At 35.8% G+C, this 18015-nt stretch overlaps 2 protein-coding genes across 5 annotated transcripts in view; both read right to left on the reverse strand.

The window, feature by feature from the left end:
- The window catches only part of LOC127867026 (uncharacterized), a 259849-nt gene that overhangs the window by 12969 nt on the left and 228865 nt on the right, over positions 1-18015 (reverse strand). The window lies entirely within an intron of this gene.
- LOC127867016 (uncharacterized) overlaps positions 2899-18015 on the reverse strand; it is a 489213-nt gene continuing 474096 nt past the window's right edge. Inside the window, exon 4 of the transcript XR_008043220.1 lies at positions 2899-2988. The gene's annotated coding sequence lies outside the window, so the exon portion shown is untranslated. The remainder of the gene's footprint in view (positions 2989-18015) is intronic.

Genomic DNA, 18015 nt, shown 5'->3' on the forward strand with positions numbered 1-18015 from the left:
CCACATAGTGTTAATAGCGGAAGTTCTGTGATTTTTTTGAGGTTGTTTTGGATGCGCGGTTAGGAAAAACAATTGCTTGAGTTTTAGAGGGATTAATTTGAAAGCCGTATGATGCACTCCAAGTTTCTATAGCAGTCAGGGCGTTTTGAATTTTATCAATTGCTAGTTTAGTGACCACGAGGTAGTCCATATGGCACTGTCATCTACAAAGAGGGAAAGATCAATTAGGCATGTTTTATTTTGTGCATTATGCTTATGAATCTTGCGTTCTAGCGAGTTCATTGTAACGGAGAATAATATGGGGGAGAGAACACTTCCCTGGGGGCAGCCGTTTGTTGTCTCGACCGTTTCGGAAGTCGCGTCATGTAGTCTTACTTTTTTTTTCGCGTTGTGAGGAAGGCTGCGAGCCATTTGAGCATGGTGCCCTCTATACCTAGTGTATGTAGCATAAGAATCGCATGTTCATTCCATAATTTATCGAACGCGGCAGTGAGATCTAAGAAAACGGCTGCTACCGATTGGCCTAGATTTTGAGCTCTTCTGATGTCGGCTTCGAGGCGCACTATATGGTCTTCGCACGAGTGGTGAGCTCTACACCCTGATTGATTTTTCGAAATTAGGTTGTGTTTTTCAAGATAAGCGCATAATCGGGGTTTAATCATTTTGTGCATTAGTTTTGTGAATGTTGATGTTAACGAGATCGGCCGGTATGAATTTGGAGATTCTTTGGGTTTATTAGGTTTGAGGATCGGTATAATTGTTGCCTCATGCCATTCATCAGGGAGGGTGCCTTCGGCCAACGATTTATTGTATAAGGCGAGGAGCTCTTGTTTTGCAGAGAGAGGGAGTTGTTTAAGTATTTTGTAATGTATATGATCATCACCTGGCGCGCCATTTTTACAAGTCAGTAAGACTGTTTCTAGTTCGAATAAGCTAAAAGGCGAATTGTATTTGTGAGTTTTGATCTGTGTATAAAATTCGAGCCATTCAGGAAATTCATTTTTAGTTTTAAGTTTTCGCGCAATGAAGGCTCGAGAGTAGCCTTCGTCGCTGCTTACCGTTTGGTAGTGGTGTACTAAGGCCGTAGCTTTATCGGCGTTTGTTACAAGTATTTCATTATTGATGCGGAATATCGGAGTTATAGGAGGCGGTCTGCCTTGCATACGGTATACTTGAGACCAAAGTTCTTTGCTAGTGGTTTTATACGAAAGATTGTTACAGAACTCTTTCCAGCTATCTAGTTTTGCTTTTTTAATTACTTGTTTTACCGCAGCGCGGGCTTCTTTAAGTTTTTCATATTTGGGACCCGTTCTGATTCTGATGCATTTTTTCCTGCATTTTTCGCGGTATTTAATAGCGGTTTCACATTCCTCGTTCCATCAAGGTACAGAGCGTTAATTTGTTTTAGGTTTTTTGTTGGCTATGGGAATAGAATTGTCTAGCGCTGTCGTGAGTTTATTTAGATAGGAATGAAAGTGAGTGTTAGAGTCAGTATTATCTTCGTTGGGCAGAAATTCGTTATTGCACTGAACTTTAAAGTTATTCCATTGATCAGGTGTAGCCTTATGGATTTTCCACTTATGTTGTATTGACGGAAGGGTGTGTTCAATTTTCAGTTTTAAATTCACCACGATAGGGAGATGGTCGCTACCAAATGAATTGTCGAGTACATTGAAGTCGCTTATCGCTTGTAATTTAGCTGATATAAGGGCGAGATCGATCGCGCTGTCAGAATGGCCGGCGCGGTCGGCCAGTCTCGTGACCTGTCCGTCGTTTAAGAAATTGAGGTTTGTGTTATTTAGTAATTTAAAGAGATTTTCCGCATCATCACATCGTGGATCGCCCTCGGGGTTCCAGCAAGGGTGTTTGAGGTTAAAATCGCCAATGATAATATTGTTTTGTCTTTGGTCTAAAGAGTGAAAAAAATTTGAGTAGTTTTTGAGAGTAATTTCTACAGTTTGAGCCTATACACATTGGATACGAAAGGACAGGTTTTTATCGAGGTAGAGTGTGATAGCACACGACTCAATCGGGCAATCTTGGTTAATCTTGATTTCAGTAAATGGGATTCCCAATTTTACATATATAGCTACCCCCGTGGCCGTTGCCTTTTTTCCTTCTATTGATCTCACGGGTTCTTGGTATCCTTTTAATTGAACTTGTTTAATTTTGCTTCTAAAGTTTGTTTCTTGGATGCATACAACATGTATCTCATTATTATTTACATAATTTTGGAGCTCATACAATTTGTTATTGGTATCATGACAGCCAACCTCTCGGGCGTTCCACGACATTACGGTTAGATTTGAAGTAATATTTGGTGCTGTCGTAGCCATTGAGGGGCTTGTATTGGGAGATTGTACAAGCTTAAGGGGTTGTTCTATTAATATAATCCGTACGCGTGGCGGAAGTATATCGGGAACGGCGGCGCGAGCGCTTGCCTTCTGTGATGGCTATGTCGCATGATGATAGGATTCGGGTGGTACCGGTTCAGATTAAGTTTTTTCCTATGGATGTGTAGAGGCGAGCTCTCATGGTTTTTAGGTTGCTAGTAGTGACGTTGGAGTTGTGTGCGTCGTGGTGTTTGTTGTTGTTGTTGTTTGGGGGGTGACCGGGTTGTTTGCGTTATTGGTTTGGTTGTGGGTTTTTGCTTGCTGTGATTGTTGTTGTTGTGTGGGAGGAGGGTTCATGACCTGTTTTGGTTTTGTGGGTTGAACGGGCGTTGGTGATGGTTGCACGGGCGGTGTTGATTTGATGTTGAGTTGCTAAGCCTCTCTTTCAGGGAATTTATTTTTTGAAAATAGTTAGTATTTCTGCTTCAGATTTACCTACCAGTTGTTTAGCAATCACAATGCCGCCTACTTCGCCGCTTTAATTAATTTAACAAAAATATATGAGTGGGCAGGTCAGATAACTATGTCCATTTAAAGCTTATTACTTCCCTTGACTTTGTTTTTTCGACCCTATACCTTGAAGGATGATGTTCACCTTGAAATTTTACCACTGAAAATGTGCAGCTCCATGAGATACACATGAATGCAAAATATCAAGGTGCTATCTTCAATATTTAAAAAGCTATGGCCAATGTTAAGGTTTTAGAACGACGCCTACGGCGGACGGCGGACGGCGGACGACGAGCTGGCTATGGCAATAGCTCGGAGTTTCTCCGAAAACAGCCTCTTTAAAAAACTAACAAAAAGATAACTTACATAAGAATACACACGCTTAGAACAAAACGAGATTAACGGTATAACTAGATTAACGAAAATCAACCATTACGTTTATCATGTATGAAAATATTTCCGCATAAAAACATCAATACTATAACATATAAATTTGTATCTTTAGATTCAATACAAACTATGTGTGTTGATGAAAACAGATTATCCGTGTTCAATAAAAGTTTACAATTACTTGTCCAGTAAAAAACACGAGCAATTATACATTAACATGAGAAGTAGTTTAATCAATTCGCATAAAACAACTGTACTTTATTTCTTATTTGTGAATGCAACAATAGCGTTATTGAAGACATTTTAAAAATAAGAATGAACACAGATATGCACCATTTTTATCGATAAGTGCAAACATGTGTTCAATACTTTTTGATCAATATTACAAATCACAACAATGTTTCTACTCAACAAGAAAAACAAGAATATTATCGATACATTTACAGCAATTACAACAATACCAGTGGACTTTCAGTAACTGCCAGTAACACATATATTTATTCAGTGCAAATGCGTTAACAATACCAACCATAAACCAAGTGAACATTTAGATAAGAAGATGAGATACAAATGACACAAACACACTTTATTTCCTAACATGCATACGCAAATTAACAAAAGTCACATTTCTACATACGTCGACAAAATGAGTTACTACTATAAGCTCTAAAGGGAAATATATGCATAAATTGAAATTATACCGCTGGTTTCCAAGCGCGATACGTACATATTTTGTTAAGATATATACAATATAGCAAAATTACTTTACATAACGTTATTTTGCAAACTAATATTATCTATGCGAAGCCGATTGACATTTTTTAATAAAATGTATCGAAATTTATTGTTTCGGTAAAGTTTACAGCCTACTGTAAACAAATCTTTTGTAAAATTGTGCATATTTTTAAAAAGTGAAACAAACGTCTGCAAGTCAAACATCAAGTTGTATAATTTTCACGTTCCCGGCAACAATGATCGGTGATTCGTTTAAGATAATATGTACTCAAAAGTTATAAATACGTGTTGTCCGCGCCTCGTTACTGATCTATTGATCATCGTTAACGTTTTCCATCAGAATTCTAACACCAATATCATCCGCGTTGATAACTCGACTCCCTTCCATTATCATCCTCACGCAGACATCCGTTGTAATCTCGTCTATTCGTCTGCATAATGCCTGCAAAATCGCATCGGTAAAGTCAACCTCCCCGTTCTCATCCATGCAGATTGCCACTCTGTTCATGCGCATGATCCACAACAACTCCAGCTCAATTCTCCTCCCGCTGTACCATCGGAATGGTTCAGGATGAGCAATGAGAGATTTTCGTATCTTTGGAAGTCTTAGTATCATCTTTGGTCCTTCATTGAGCATATCTGTTATCGTTGATATCCATGTGCGTTGCTGTTCCTCATCCAGTCCAGAGGTTGCAATCAAATTCCTTTCTGGAATCATATAGTATGGTAGCTCTAAAGTGATCAATGCAACTCTAAGCGCATCCAATGCTTCATGCAACCACTGCAAAATACTTTTTTTATGAAACGAGGACTGAGGATTATTTTCCGCCATCCATAAAACGATGTTTTTCAACGTGTACGATGAAACTTCTTTCTTACGTGGATGTAATACATCGTTCTTTATCATTTTCAATAAAACATACAATTTAGTTTGAGTGTCATTAAGATTGCTAATTAGTTCGATCTCACCGGCGTTAAAACACACTCTCCATTCAACATGTTGATATTCACTTCCTTTAAATCCAATAGGCGTAAGAAATGCTCCAAGTGATACGACGTACTGAACGACTTCCGTTGGCGGCCAGTGACGAGGTCTTGCGGCCCATTTTGACAGAATGTTGGGGCAGTAGTAATGTAATGCATGTACTTTGTCATGGTGCATGTGTCCCCGCACTGTACTAGGAATTGACGGTCCCGCACGCTCATGCTGCACAATGCCCTCAGTCAAGCCTTCTACGTTCGACCAGTTATTAACATACAAGTCACTGCTCAAAATTTCGCGACCATATCCGTCATCACAAAACGCATCATGTACGTGCCTTTGAATTGTTGTTCCGCGTCTCTCCAGTAGCAGTCTACAGTGACCATGGTAACTCTTGCGGCTGAGTGATCTCAACACGGTTATCTCCCCAGGAAAGGCACATGACTTTACATCATCTTCTAAACAGAATACTTTATTATTTACAATCATTTGATCCACATCACTTTCCAAGAAGCTGCTCAGCCCCTCACCTTTGCTACCCGTAATAATTAACGTTGCCTCTCCACATTGCCGTGCAGTTAACAGCTTGCCAAACTCCCGATATGCGTCTCTCCGAGCCTGTATTATCTCCTGTCCGTAACCGAGCCAGCTCAGTATAGTGCATGTCTCAACGGAGGTATTTTCCCACTGAATCTAAAAAACGTTTCAATTAGAAACACGCTGCATGTCATAAATAACATTACATCGTTAGTAGTCAAATAAATCAGCGATACTAAAATTATTCCAATTTAAATTATTCTTTTACGGCCATACCATTCGATGTATTATCAATTTAAAATTCTAACACGGCACGCGACTTGTTTTCTATAGACAAAGAAGGAAATCAAGCGTGGGTTATTCTGCAATAACTTATGAGCGGAGCTTAATGTTTCGAAAATAGTTCCGAATAAATAAAGAAAATATTGCAGTAAAATGCACGTGCTAAAACCCGCTCTGAAAGAAATGTAATAAATGTAGCATGTATAAATGTAATGAAATAACAAATTGTATATTTGGTGATAAGTGGCATAACCACACCTACAAAGAATGTTATTGATTAGGAAGCGTAATTCAGAAAACATTTATAGCATGTCAGCTTTTCAGTAGCATCAATAAACGCGCCGTCATTAAGTTTCTACGATTGTTGTTTTCAATGAAAGTGACGTCATTTGCAAAATATTTATGAATGAAAACGACGTCATATGTTTGTACACATCAATGACGTCACTAAATAGTGAACTTTGTACTAAGAAAGGCGGAGTATTGAAAAATATAGTTACGTCCTAAAGCTTGAACCAAATCAATCAGAATCGTGTTAGAATCGAAATAATATTTTTCTATAATGGTTTGTTGTCGAATAATCCACAGTAAGTTGTATAGATGCGTATTATTTCGCACTCGTGATTTAATTCCTACGCATCAATACTCCTTATTGTGGGTTATTCGACAACAAACCATGATAGAAAAATAGTATTTCTTAAGTATTATCTTGTGAAAATATATTACAATTTCGTGTGTATGTTCTCAGTGAATAATCCAATAGTCGGTACAAGTATTGCCAACCATGAATTAATTAATAAATTGAATTAAGTGGATTGAAACAAAGACACTGAAAATATAGACGGTAATCAACGGCGAGTTCATATATATTTATGACATCCATTCGTAAATTTACTAAACATATAATGTTTAAATCTCTATTATCTGAAATTGCAAATTTGGAACGAATAATGTTATAACTCTTGATAATAAACTAAATTGCTATAGTTTAAGCTGCATAATTTAACGAACTTATATAAATTTCATTGTTATGTTTGTAAATACAATATCTTGATGTTTAAATAGTTATTTACTAATTTGAAAGAAAACTGGGAAAAACGTTTGCCAAAAAGTAGTGTCGTACTTTGGCACGTGCAGACACTGATAAGTGGATTTTAGGAGATTCATGAGAACGAATGTATTCATTTTTAAAGTTTCACATTTCTTTACAGAAGTTAAGTATTTAATTTGGGACCAATTATTGATATACAGTATACATTTACCGTTGTTCATTTTTCTAAAGATCTTAACGTATATCCGTCTTTAGTTATGTAAACATTAACCAACTAGATTGAAATGCCATTAAGAAATATAATAGGGGTAGGGGAAACGCAGACATCTAAACGGGAAAACTATGCGCTAATTGTCATTGTTATGGTGGGCACAAACTGCACTCGACTTATCATCTAACCAGGTCTCCTTTGCTGGACACACTGCCCTGTCTTCGGAATCTTTCCGGTTCATCAGGTCTTGTGCCACTTTCAGCCATCCATACAGTGCTGAAGTGAGATATTCGATAAATATAGGATCTTGCATGAGTGGTCGTTTTGTATTGAATTTATTAAGGTAATATGTATTTAACTTGTTATTATTAAAATTAAATGTTTTTTTTTATATTCTTTTTTGGTGCTAACCTGCTTGCAATCATAGGGCTCCAGACCGAAGTGATGTTGTGATGGTAAGTACGGTCTACTTATATTATAAAAAAACGTTCTAAGTAATGCAGCCATCGGGCTATAATAGTAATGCGTCGCGCTCTGTGAAAACCGATTGTTATACATGTGAGTCAAGCGTCGCACCATAAGTCCGCACAGTCTGTTCAGCGACGACACTTTCCGCTTGTATAGTAATCTTAGTTTTAAGTAAGTATCTGACATTTATTAGCGACAATCATGTTTAGGTGATGATCTATGTGCTTTCTTGTAAGAGACCTCCTTTAATTGACAAATTATATAAAAGCGGAAAGTCTCTTCACTGATTAGCCTGTGGGGTTTACTCACGCAAATCCAGGATAACACTTTACGCACATGCAATAAGCCCAGTTTTCTCAGAACGCGGCATATATGCAAACGGAAGTGTGTTATATTCTATAAACCTGAGCCTTATATTGTTGGCATTTTTTTCTGATCGCTTCAGAATAAACAAATGTACGACACCACCTAATGTAATCTTTATATGTCATTATTCAAAAAAGTATATTTCATGATCTGCAAAAGTAAACCATGTTTAAATCCTCATTGAATATCAATGTCGACACTATCCGCCGTAACTAAAGAGACTTCCTGTCATCCTAAAACACATTAAAGGCGGACAGTTTCGTCACTGACTAGCCTGTCCAAACTCATAGGCTAATCTGAGACGACACTTAACGCACATAAATTAAGCCCAGTTTTCACAAAGCGATGATTGAGTTATCGCACAGTTTTTAATTCCTGGTATTTAAGACACAAACTACATTCGATTAAGTCATCCTTGAAAACACGTTGCATATATGCTACTTTTTATGAGCAATTCAACACGGATAATCGGATATTATCTATGAACAATTTTGAGGACTTAATGAGCCTCGCTCTGGAAAAACTTAATGTATATGTGTAAATATTCGTCCCGTAGTAGCCTATGCAGCCCGCACAGGTTTATCAGGGACGCCACTGTCCGACTTTATTGATTGTTTTGTTTAAACGAAGTCGCTTCTAAACGAACATTCAGTTTAAAAGGAAAGTTTCGTACCATATTAGCCTGTACGAACTGCGCATGCACATGCATTAAGCAAGGTTTCCCTTAAACGAGGCTCATATATTATATAGTGCAAAACAAAGACAGATAAGCGCCAAAAGTCTGTCAAATCCGGTGGGAAGGACCAATTGTACGGCCTGGCAGTCAGACGGATACGTACCGTATATAATGCCTCCCGCTGTGTAGGGGCATAAACATTCAAAATAAGCTGTGCTCTGGGAAAACGGGACTTATTAAATGTGCGAGAAGTGTCGTCGAAGATTTCCCTGTGCATTCAGGCGAAATTGCACATGAAATAGACTTAATTTAACAAAAAAATATCATTAACGCGGAAAGTGACACTAACTCACATGCATTAAGCCCCGTTTTCCCAGAACACGACCCATATCAAGAGCAGTTCACAACTATGTAGTGTACGGGGCACGTTCATTCCAGTTAGAAGATCACCGAAACACATCGAATCACATCGTACCTACTGTTGCTATCAACACTTTCGAATTCACGTTTCTAACGGATTCCATCGCTCAATACTCCCTCCAACCCCTGTTAACAAAATTTATAATAAAATGTGTTATGTAATAGGTGTTTGTAAGCTATTTAAGTTTTATGCATAAACCTTTGTTTATTGCATACAGTGTCTTTATATACTCTGTAACACACACGCGATTGAGTTTTTATTATTTTATAAAAATGAATCATTATTGTTCACGTATGCGTGGTAATTAAACACTTCATGGTTTACTCATACGCATAAAAGTCCGTTTTTATTGGCCGATAGACAGCAATATATCGGAAGGCAAATGCAAACATCTCTGTCAATATCCTTCGTCACATGTTTACTACTACCACTGAATGTGTATACGAGTAGAAGCACGTACGGTGAACGAACGCTTCATCGAAGGTTCAAATAACAATAACTACACTACGTACTAATTTGTGTCCGCCTTCTGCCGCGGTCGTGTTACGTTACTCATATAAAAATTGCAACCTTTTGACGCAGGTTTAACAGGAATTGAAGCTGATATTTATCAATCACCGAAAGTCCTGTGGTGGTGTTTATTCTTTCATAATTTGTGTATAGACTTATTCGAAGTGTTTTTATGTAAATGACGTACACATAATTAATTGCAAACAATTAAAAAGCGCTTGTCTTCGAACCATAGTCACATGCATCCGTTGCAGTTACCTTGGGTGGTCTGCATGTATACTTATTAATGAACAATTGGCTCCAATGTTAAACAAAAGCCTGGGCTGATATATCTAATCGGGCCGCGCTCTAGGAAACGGGGTAAATTGCATGTGCGTAAAGTGTCGTACCAGATTAGCCTGTGCAGTCCACGCAGGTGTTTCAGGGTCTAGTATTTCGGCCAAACATGAAGTTTCTTTTTAAAGGCACTACGTTGAAACGAAAAAATCATTTAAGCGGAAAATGGCGTGCCTGAAAAGACTGTGCGGACTGATATTACAACCGTAAACAAGTCCACAACTCGACTACTATCACGCACATGTTAATATTCTGAATTGAACACCAGAAATGAAAATTATATTCCTTCAACGATATTCGATATAGTTAATGGTCGCTGAAATATTTACTGCCTGAAGCGATCGTGTCGTTGCTTACGGTCGACAAGACGCTTCAACTATATATATGACTTTATATTCGCAATCCATAGTTATGTTAATCATATTGCTTAACCCGAGGTGTTCTATTTTAGTGTTAACGTTAAATTTATGTCTATGTCAGATCTGATGAAATTTTACTGGCTTCATTGATACAAATATAGGGGTGCAGTTCATACTGAAACAGTGTACAATATATTGCACAAGTATTTGAAGTTAATTAAACCTTAAAATTATAACATTAAGAAAAAATGACTTTAACATTGCAAGCAAATATGCTTGTTTAGAAATAATTTCATAGTTTTAACCTATTTATTCTAGTTCGATTGCATTTAAAATGATTTCTACTTGTTTGAAACGCTCTCGGGTCCGTTTCCTGTGCCTGACGCCAGTACTTGGTGTTTTGGGCGGAACGCTCCCACATGAGGATTGAACCAAACACCGAACCAAAGCAGGTCGCAAGGCGGCCAAAATATCCATGACACCACGGCGACCTTGACAATAGTTTATTTCGTCCGCGGAACATATATCTTAGTGTTTGCAGATGGAGGAATGTGCTTACGCACCCGTATACAGATGACAATAAAGTACGGACGTCACGTTATATATGTATACATGGGTTTGTTAATGAAGTCGCTTCCAAATTTACCGACATTAACAAACATACTTAAGGAACTCAATAAAACAATTGTGTGTGACAATTTAAAGTTATTCATACTCTCTGCGTTTTTCATGTCACGTAGATTTTTGACCGTCATACGTACATAAGAAACGTTTAATATTTTAAAATTAATAATAAAATTCCCCCAAACGATATTTGTCTGTTTATCGGTTACGAAAATATTTTAATTGGTAATATTTGCATATTATGATACATTTCGCCTTCCGGTTATCTACAAAAATATTATCATTTGTGCGTGTGAACAAGCAATCACGATAAAGTTCTATATAATCGTGCGAATGTTGATTAGCTCATACTATCATTTGTTGTGGTCAACAAATTGTGTTTGTCTCTCAGTCGGTTGGCCTGTATCTCTGAGAATGTATTTGAATTTCTTATGTTCAGTATAAACTATCGATAAGAAAAACTATTTAACAAGCAAATGTCAATCATTTACCTTAATGATTGATTAAAGTTTCTGATACCCCTTGTTTTTCGACGATCTTCTGACACAAATAAGGCCTTCCTAATAAACAAACATGTACCGTGATTAGCCCAAATAATATACTAGAAAATATTGTATACAATTCGAAAAATAATTGCAATTTAATATCAATGTATATAAAGGTATACGCTTGTCAATAACTGGTCAACTTGATAAAAGTGACTTGCCTCTCTTTGTCTTTACGGATTATTATTTTAAATATATATTAAATTCAGATTGTTTAAAATCAGTATGTACTAATGCCTTATTTTTCAGAATAAATAGCCACACACTGATTTAGTATTCAAGAGTTTCGCTTGTGTATTAATAAATATTCTTTAAAATGGAAATTTTATATATATTTAGTTTTTTTTAGGAACAACTGGCACTTTAGCGTGTTTTTTTGAGAAATGAGAAATACGAGCCTTTGGTTATTACGGCAATCACCAACGTGTAACGCTTAAACAATCTTCTGTTAGTTATCGTTTAACAAAATCCGTGTAGTCTATTTATTTTTCAGTGATAAAAAAACATAGCTGTGGAGGAGGATAAAAACGTATTTGTCCCAACGTCAACTAGTAAGACAAAACCAAAATAACCCATGTTTTGATACATTATAATTATAGTTTCGATATGAAATACATATTTTTTGTTTAAGGCGAGCGTTTAATTTATTTCTACGAATGAAAGTTATATTAATAGAAAACATTACTAATATTTAATAAACTGCGTAAATCTTACCACTAGTTCCCTTGCCAACACTGTGTTTAAACTTCTACAGATAGCTTCCTAAACTTCAGAGTTGATTCAATAATACAACAAACAAATTAATGCCTGAATAAATAGCAGTGATTCACGCGTCTCCACATTATTAACAAATCATTTAAACCAATACTTCAAGTATAATACCCAATTCTTCAATTCAAAATATACCAATACACAATCTATTGAAATAAACCTGGCAGGCATTCAATTGAATGGATTGTAATAAAATAGTGTCAGGTTTAAACGATTAAAACTCAACTCCGTCAGGTACATACTTATTATGAAAATGGGCAGAGTTAATATGTGCTATCGGTTAAGTGTCTTAACACTGAACAATATTGGGACGGCGTCTCCAATGTAATTATTGCCTACTTGCATAATTCAAAATTATTCCATCCAACTAGTTCAACACTCTATGATGACATTTAAGTTTTTGCCACGTAGCTTGTGTCAACAAAGTCTTGATGTAACGGTACTTCTTCAACTCTAGATGTTCTGAAAAATGAGATTCTGCTTTGAGAAAGGGAGTTTAATGCGTGTGCGTAAATTGTCGTCCCATATTAATTTAGCATAAGCAGTCCGCGCAGGCTAATAAGAGACGAAACTTTCCGCTGTTATTTTTTTGTTTACTTTAAAGAAACTTTTTTCATATCGAAACTCCAGGTAAGGCTGAAAGTGTCGTCCTTGGTTGTGCGGACTGCACAGGCTAATCTGTCACGACATTTTACGCACATGAATTAAACACCCTGTTCACAGAGCAAGGCTAAATTGTTTTAAAAAAGCACCTTTTACGTTTTTTTTCTCCTGCATCGCAAATGTATCCAGACACTAGGATACCATACCCCACAAATATTACTCAACCCAGCCTATTCTCAAAGAAACGATACACGCCTCGGTTCTAGTAATCAGGTCTTTAGTGACAGAGATTTTCTCGGTTTCTTCGTTCTTCGTTAATTAAGCGGAAACTGACAACATAACAAACACTAGGCACCCGTTGTAAGTCGGATACAGAGGTACCAACACGCTGGTGCTCGAAATGTACTCTCTGTTTGTACTCCCTGAAAGATAACATAACAACTTTAAGTAAAATATGAGCCGCGCTCTGTGAAAACGGGGCTTAATTCATACGCATGTCTTCACAGCTTAACTTTTGCAAACCGAACAGGCTATTAGGAAAGACACATTCCGCTTTTATAGAATTGTTTGTTAAAGAGGGTCTGATCTGCACAAAATTAAATGTAAGCGGAAATTATAATCGCTGGTTAGCCTGTGCACATTTCACGCGCTAATACGGGACGACACTTAATACAAATGTATTGTGTTGCGCATATTGAGCCTTGTCCGCTACGCAGTCTAAGAAAAGCTGAGTACACACACTTTTTAGGGACTACGTGAGCCTCGTTCTGGGAAAACTGTGTTTAATGCATGCCACTTAAGTATCAGCTGGGACGATACTTTCCGCCTCAACTGGATTTGTTTTATAACAGACCTCCTTTAAACGAAACATTGCGTAAAAGCGTACAGTTTCGTCTCTGATCAGCCAGTTCAGACTGCACATGCTTATATGGGAAAACACTTTCCGCACATGCATCTATTACAGTTATACACATCGCGTCTAAATAAGAGTTAGTTTATACTAATCGTATCCAACTTGCGGTCTTGCCTACGCAAACTCGAGTGTCCCCAACGCACAACAAAATACCAAATACACATAATTTTGAACTTTTGAAGCGGATATTCTGACATTTGTCCCCATTTCTTGCAAGTCGGCAGTGGGTCAAATGTAAACGATTACTTGGACATAAAAAGGGTACTGGAATAGGAACTTCGGTATATACCGGTACTCTGAAATACACATAACTGTGATGCCCACATGAAACATATTGTAACACAGGCAATTCACAAGTACATTAAAAAGGGCTTGCTATCACAAATAACGTTCAATTGTGAAAGTTTGAGCATAATTCGCTGCGCTTTTTTAAGAGAGGTTGACTACATTTTGGGGTCTATTTATTTTATAGTTGAGAAAGAATAAGATGACAATGGCATTGTGGATACGTCCGATTCAAACTTATCATTATTAACGAATTAGGCTGTCATGTGGTTCATGATATAATTTTTAAAGACCAACATACATTATTTGTTTATCTGGACAATGGCGCTTCACAAAGAAATTGATTAGATTGTCATAACCACAAATGTGGTTTATAACTTGTTCAAGTTTATGTTCAAATACCTATATGTACGACAATAATCCATATAAGCAGTTAATATATATATGTATGTATCCATTTAATACCTTTAGCTCGCATGTAGTCACATAAACTTGACAAGCGAGACATGCGGATTTTTATCAAATTTAAAAGTGTTTGATTATATGTATTCCAAAGTAATCGTGTAAATGAACCAGTGTGTCTGGAGACACTTAACTTCTAATAGCGGTAGAGTTCGGCGTTGTTTTCGTACAGATACGAGACCTTCCATACGGGACCCGTGTTTATCATTGTTTGGTTAAAATACCCTGTGGACTTGATAGTGTAGAGTAAATCAACATTATAAACTCAACCGAACTACGTAGAAAGACCATTTAGAGACATTTCTACTTGAGGCAATATTATAAATTAATTATATGATTGGAATTCAAAGCATAATACAATCGGACATCGGAAATAAAGATTACTGAATTAATGCATTGTTTATAATAAATTTAATTAATCGAAAAAAACCTTAAAAATATGACCGAATTGTTCCATAATAATATATTAGTTAATCAGTGTCATTTATCTGAAAGTAATGAATTGTTTTATCTGGAATTTTTATTCTTCAATCCGTGAATCACGCTACCAGGAATTTTCATTCCGCAACCCATAAACTTGCGATTTAATATGATATTTTATGAAATATATATTTAACTTGTTATTACACATTCGCCAACCGTTTTGCCGGAATTCATACCGAATTTGACAAGTACCATGGCTATTGATAAGTAAAATATGTAACTTCCATTGCAGGGCAAAACATTTAACATGGAACAGTGATTTTTTTCCAATTTGCAAAGCTCTCACTTTTGAGTATAACTAATACTGTTAAGTATGTTAATATTTATTTAAACTTGCGCTTTTGTAAACAAGAAAACTAAACTGTAGAGAGTATAACGTAATTATAAATAGCTGACGTTCCTTTAGCCCTCTGATATCAGGTCATTTTGTTAATATTGAACATAATACTTAATATAATCTGGATACGCCTTACCGATTTCGGTTGATTACAGCACAATATATTGAGTCAAATCTTTGAATTCGTCAATTTAGCATTTAGAAAGAAGATGAAGTTTTAACGTTATCATAAACGTACTGGATCAACATTTGAAATAAAGACACGCCGTCATGAACACAAACTTTGTTTGGAACGCATGCTATCATTCGGAAAAAGAAAAACGCGAATTACAAAAGGAAAATGAATGAGATTGAGGATCTTGGAAGAAAAAATACGAGAGATTGTTGGAAACACTTTAGAACAAAAACAAAAAATAAATCTGGAAATATACCTTTAGATGCTTTTCGCGACTTTTTTAAGAACTTAGGAGGAAATGTTTTTAATTGTGAAAATGACGAATCTTAGTTTTTTAATGAACATAATAATTTTGATTTGCCGATTAACGTTTATCCGGAGCTAGATAGACCTATCTCTGTCAACCATCTGTTTATAAATATTTGAATTTGTTAAAACGGAGGATAAAATGGAACTTATTAATCTGTCACTGTTTGTCAAAGACGCGCTATCTATACGATCAAGACTGATAAATGATATGTCATAATATATTCATCTCCTATATACTTATAATGTATGTAATATATTAACAACTGCATTTGTAACAATCTTATTTTCAAAACCACGAATTTTGCTTTCTGTGGTTTTTGTGTGTTTCTAACATATTTTTCTGCTTTTTTATTTTGTGTATAAAATCACGTGACAATATATATGTGGGATTGTATATATAAAGACGATGTACTTTGTATATGTCTTCAATAAAAATATGTCTGTCTGTCTGTCTAATAAAACAAACACATCTTCGTCACTCAGACTGCAATCCGCCATGAATTCTGAACGATGACATCAGTCATTTATATTACTCAAACAAAAATGTCAAACCCGTGAGGGGAATCCCTTTGAAGTAAGAGACGGTTATTTTTAGAAATGCATATTCATGTCAGACATTAAAAAATATGGGCTTCGTTTCCTCTCACCATCGCATTAATGTATTACAGTTTACAAAGCTATTGCAATATTTATAATCCGAGAACAAACACAATAAATATAGACTTTAATTACACCAAACATTTCTATATTCTTTTACAGTTAAGGTTCATGGGGGGGGATAAATTTCATTAAAACTTCTCTTTGGTTTTTCTTCATCGAATTTGGTACAATATGGTCAAACTATATATCATTTTAAAGCTAAAGACGGATAGAATAACATAAAGACATTTTTGACATTCAATATGTGTGTGCTTTATTCATATTTTGGTTTAAAACCAATACATTTTTACACTAATTTACAAAATTTTAATCTAAAGTTAGGAAGGATATGCACTACCTTAAGTTGAATAAATACAAAGCTATATACATATACAAGGTCGAGTTAGCAACATTTCACAGAAAATAATTGTCATAAAACAACAAATGAATTTTTATTCAACTGCCTTTTTTGGATAAATATCCTAAACAAAGTTCTAAAAATAACTAAAACGTAACTACTTTTTAAAAATCCAGGTACGGTGGATAATAAGAGTCACAATTATATTTCAAAGGCTTAACAATTTTGTTATTTACCTCTCAACCAAATTGCAAATTTTACACCATCTCAAATTGAAATACATTGCAGACGACATATAAAATTGTAAAAGAATAAAGAAATTGGCAAAACTATTGATTTTATAGTTCGATTCCTTCTACCCATTTTAAAAGCGTGGCCATCGCTGTGATCCGTAGAAAAACGTGAAAAACAAATCGGTCGAAACCACGTGCAGTGGTGAGAAAACCGGGTATGTGTATACACATACCTAAGAAAACACATGTACTTATTTTGACAATTGTGTTGTACTAGTGAAACAACTATTAACATTAATCAGCAAGAGATCGCACTAAATAACAGAAATGACCACGCAGAGATATCATCACTTACCCTATTGCAAATATTTTCCAGCTGAAAATTGTCCCCCACACGTCTTTTTTAGTTTATTTGTTTTGTTTTTCTGTAGCCGAAGTGCATCTTACAGAATATCCATTCCAACTTCCGTTGTTTTCACTTTCGTTATTAAAAACTCCGTTTAAAAGAATTATTTCTACTTTTAGATTGTTAAAGCGATGTATTATTATATATTATTGATAGAATTGTATACCGTGATGAATTGAACGGAGTTATGTATCGATCTTTCTGTCAGTCTGTAAGCGTACTATTTTATGCGCAATAATATAAGTACAGTGATTCGACAACGATTGTAAACATTGGTGAAATGCTTCTTACATAGTTATTCTTTTGAGTGTTTATGAGGTCTGATCGTGCAGTTTGCAAACATCAAAGGAAAGATTACAATCCAATGCATTTGTCATCGTCAACCGTTTGGAATGTCAATTAAGCGATGAGTGAGTTTTTAGCATGCTTCTTTCTATTTTATTAATTTAAAAATGGCTGCCCCCATGGTGATGAAATGACATGTGTTCGAGTTTTGATATTTTTAGATATGTAAACTTTTTTTACTATTTAAGCGTAACTTGCCCTCGTCAATTTCGATATTATTCACTAGTTATATAATTTTCCGCCGAAATACGTGGAATAAACATGATTCAGATTTTTGAAAATAATGTATATTTTAGTGTTAAAATCGCTTTGTAGTTTGATTCATTTTGTGGATGTTATGATACGTTGATGTACAAAATT

The sequence above is a fragment of the Dreissena polymorpha genome, chromosome 2 (assembly GCF_020536995.1).
Source record: "Dreissena polymorpha isolate Duluth1 chromosome 2, UMN_Dpol_1.0, whole genome shotgun sequence".
In the NCBI taxonomy this organism is placed as follows: Eukaryota; Metazoa; Mollusca; class Bivalvia; order Myida; family Dreissenidae; genus Dreissena; species Dreissena polymorpha.